This window comes from Balaenoptera musculus, chromosome 19, assembly GCF_009873245.2.
Source record: "Balaenoptera musculus isolate JJ_BM4_2016_0621 chromosome 19, mBalMus1.pri.v3, whole genome shotgun sequence".
NCBI lineage: Eukaryota > Metazoa > Chordata > Mammalia > Artiodactyla > Balaenopteridae > Balaenoptera > Balaenoptera musculus.
In genome coordinates this window covers 50,247,791-50,251,776 of record NC_045803.1, presented here as the reverse complement: position 1 = coordinate 50,251,776, position 3,986 = coordinate 50,247,791, and the positions used below count along the sequence as shown (strand labels likewise).

Below are 3,986 nucleotides of genomic sequence, written 5' to 3'. Positions count from 1 at the left end.
TCTTTTGGAGGAAAAAAAAAAAAAATAACAACCAGAAAAATGAACATGTCTAGGCAGAGATAGATGCTGAAGAGAAAGTAAATCCATTCACTCTTTCCTCAGAGACATGTGATCACTCTGGAACTGTAAACTCTTCATTTTGGCTTTACTGGCATCGTGCCATGGCTTTGATGGCAAGACCACAAAGCTTTGTCAGTTCCTTGAGGTCTACAGGACTTCTCAGAGTGGATAGTGGGCTGTCTGTGCTATTACCACTCTAACCACATGAAGCATATTTTCCAGTCATGGTGGTCTTTGGACCCCCTTGAAATGGGCCTTTTACATGTATAAGGATGGGCTCAGTCGAAAGGACTCTTGCACCTTCAGATAAAGTCACTAACATTGCAAACCTATGGTGCAAGCCTGTGTGGATCATGGTTCTTATTTTCTTCTATAACTTGCCTCTTGGCTTTTGAGACGTTAATCTTGGCTTCCTCACTTGTCTGTCTCAGATTATGGCGTCTCTTGGTGTCACTAAATTATATAAGTCTTTGACCACACCCTTGAGCTGCCTCCATAAAGGAATATGTTTAAGGGAATGCTGTGCTTCCCTGGCCCTCCCCTACTTATGGTTTTTCACTCTCTTCTTGATGCCAGCAACCATCTTGGAAGATCAAACTGATATGGAATGAGATAGGGCAAGTTAGATAGACAGCTCCTTAGATATTTTAGGTTGTTTTTAGACAGTTATTCCAGATTGACCACATTTCTATGGATTCCTTTGTGTAGGAGTTTTCCTAAAGAGACCCACATCTCAAACGTTTTTCTGGGGTAGCCAGTGTTTCTACTTTTTCAGCTTTTTCCATCTCTGTTCTTAGCATACACGTGAAGGGAAGGCTTTCTCTCTTATCGCCACACGGCCTCTCATATGTCTGGGCCATTTTCCTAAATTGCCTCTGTCTTTCCTACAGGGCTACCTAAAAAACTCTTACTCATCCCACCAAGTTTAGGTCAGATGGATGGAAGGAGCCATGGAGATCTCAGAGGTATCCCAAAGTTTTCGTGCCGACTTTACCACCAACTTGCTGTGTGACATAGACCAATTTGCTTGCTTTCTCTGGTTTTTCTCATATGTCAAAATGAAGGTGCCTTTCAGTTGATAAGCAAGTCCTTACCTGTTCAAATAATCTGCATTTTCAGGATGCTGCTAGGTTCCTATAGGGCAGGTAGCTTCCAAGCAAAGATTCATCCCTTTTTTTTTTTTTTTTACTTGTTCAGTAAGTTTATTACTGTCTTTATCTGAAAAATCTTCATAGAAGTTGTGGTTTGGTTTATTAACTCTCAGCAGCCCGTTCCTGAGCTCTAAGGAAGCTTGTCTTCTTCTGAGCTACCCGATCTTTCTTCTGGGCAAGTGACATTTTGGGACGGTTCCACCTCTTCTTTTTAACTTCTTCCTTAGGCTTCTTCTCATACACTGGATTCTCTCGTATTGCAGCATGAGCTGTCTTATACATCTCCTCCATCATGTCTGGAGTTACGTTTTTCTTTATGTATTGAGAGAGTTGTTTTTGTAAATATCGTCATCTTCTTCAATCAGGTAACGCATATAATCTACAATGTTCTGCCCCATGATGTGCTTTTGGTGTCCCTCAGCATTGAATCCTTTGCTTTCTGAATCATAACCAGGGAACCGTTTGGTACTGTGAGGGATAGACCAGCCTGCATCGACAGCCCCTTCAGGGCCCCCAAAACTTTATTCCCAGTAGTACTCCTGGCAAGCCCTGCATCCAGGTAACAGGTGAAGGCACCAGGTTGACCATCAATGCTTTCCACATTGTATTCATCTCCAGCCACCTCGACTTGGCCTTCATAAATTTCGTCCATACCAAACCTATTAAGAAGCCTGCGTGCCAGCAGCAGGCCAGTACAATAGGCTTCAGCATAATTTGTCAGGCCAACCTTCACGCCATACTTCAGGAGTTCGTGAGCACAAGCTGCACAGACTATCGTATCTCCTTCTATACGGGCGTAAGCGATCTGACACATGTTATCTCTGTTAGTTACACGAACTATCGTTCTGTATTTGGGTGTGTTGTACTTATCTTTGTCTTGGATTACCACTCGTTTCCAAGCATGGTAGTCAGTTTTGCCCTCTCGCCGTCTTCTAAATTTCACTTGGTATCTCTTGAAGTAGGCCTTATTCTTGACAACTTTAGCAAACCCCATCCTGTGGGACAGAGGCCCTAGCCGCCACTGAACTGCAGAACCAGCACGGCTCCGGGGAGGAAAAAAATAGATTCGTCACTTTTGTGTGGTCTCGGCATCCATCAACAAGCCCAGGTCATGCTGTTATACCAGCTGCGACTCAGGCAAAAGTCTAGCTCTTTCAATGATGTTTATTGCCTGATTCACTGGGATGAGAAAAAGAAACATTAAACTCTCAGAAATCCTTCTCTCTGGAATTCACATATCCTGTGAAGGCAGCTTAGCAGTATGGTCAGGACCATATATACCTTGGTGACACCAATAGACACCATCATCTGAGAGATACAAGTGGGAAAACCAAAATCAGTGGATCAAAAGCCGAGAGGCAAGGCACGGAAAGTAAGTCTTGAGACTCATATACATCCAATATTGGAAAAGACGTAAGGTCAGTGGCTTCACTCTGGATCAGAGACATCTTTTCCCAGTGGACATTCTACACTTACTTGATTCCCCTCTGTGATGTTCAGCTCACTACGTGCCGAGGCAGTCCCTGTGACTGTTGGAACACTGCGAAGGAATGATGGTCAAATTCTACCAGAGCTGGAGCCCACATTATTTGAGAACAGGAACAGCTGTGATCTTAGATATTTGTATGTCCACCAGTTAGGAGTGTGTGTTCTGCATCCAGTTGCCATGAGCATAATACTGAGTAAGCCACATGCTAACCACATGGCTTTGTGCAAAATACTGAACCTCTCTTAACCTCAGTTTTCTCACCTGCAAGATGGGGGTGATTATGGTACCAGACTTGGAGTATAGTTATGAGGTTTAAATGAGATGATAAATACACATTGCATAGCACAATGATTAGCATAAACAAATCACATTTACTGAACACTTACTATGTCTTGTAGCACATCAACTGCCGTCCAGAGGCTCTCCATTTTCCTCTCTTCAGCAGATTAGGACAAACTCCAAAACATGTAGCCACCAAATACATGAATGTCATGAAAAGGGGATTGAGTTTGGAACCAGAGTAGTTCCAAGTCTCAGCTCTGCCTCTTGCATTGGCTGGTTTGCCTTGCCTTTCCTTAGTCACTCTGGGTATCAGTTTACCTGTAAAGGAGAAGTTGTTACTAGGTCAACATCACCCACGTTGTGACAATCTTAAACATTCCAAACAGAATATATTGTTTGAACAACATTAAATCTAAGCAGTGAAATAATTTTAAAATCTTTCTAAGTGTTTGTGTGCATTTTCCCCTGGGAAAATCTGATCTGTACCTTCCCATTTTCCACCCTCTCCATAATATTCATGCACCCCGAATTTACATCCCTGTCCTAGAAGCTCTCTAAGTTTTCTTTTCCAGCCTAGAAATGTTCACACATTATGCTCATGAAGAACAACCAATGGAAGTTATTATTCAAAAATTATTGTAGACACTTATTCATCTGTTAAAAAAATTACAAGAAAATTACATCGAGGGGAACAGTGGTATAATATTTCATATGCTCTTTTGGTAGTTTATGTAAAAATAAGTGAAAGTCAACATGCAGTGGAATAAAAGCATGGTGGATCGCGACTGATATTTGTTATCTTACAAAACTTGTGATGCACTGAACTACGGTGGCTTCCTATTATCCACCCCACAAGGAATTGAAAGATCACTAAGCCCACAAAACTTCCATTTGTCCGTAGCGTCTGCCCTCACTTTTCCTTCTTCTCCACCCATTCATCAATGACTGCATCTTTTCCTCTTTATCAGGTTCTGCTTCACAGCATGGCCCATCTCAGACTGGAT

The 3,986-nt window shown here is 42.3% G+C and overlaps 1 pseudogene; it reads right to left on the bottom strand.

The window, feature by feature from the left end:
• Positions 1-1,277: 1,277 nt before the first annotated feature.
• Positions 1,278-2,216, bottom strand: LOC118885549 (annotated as a pseudogene).
• Between the last annotated feature and the right edge of the window lie 1,770 nt (positions 2,217-3,986).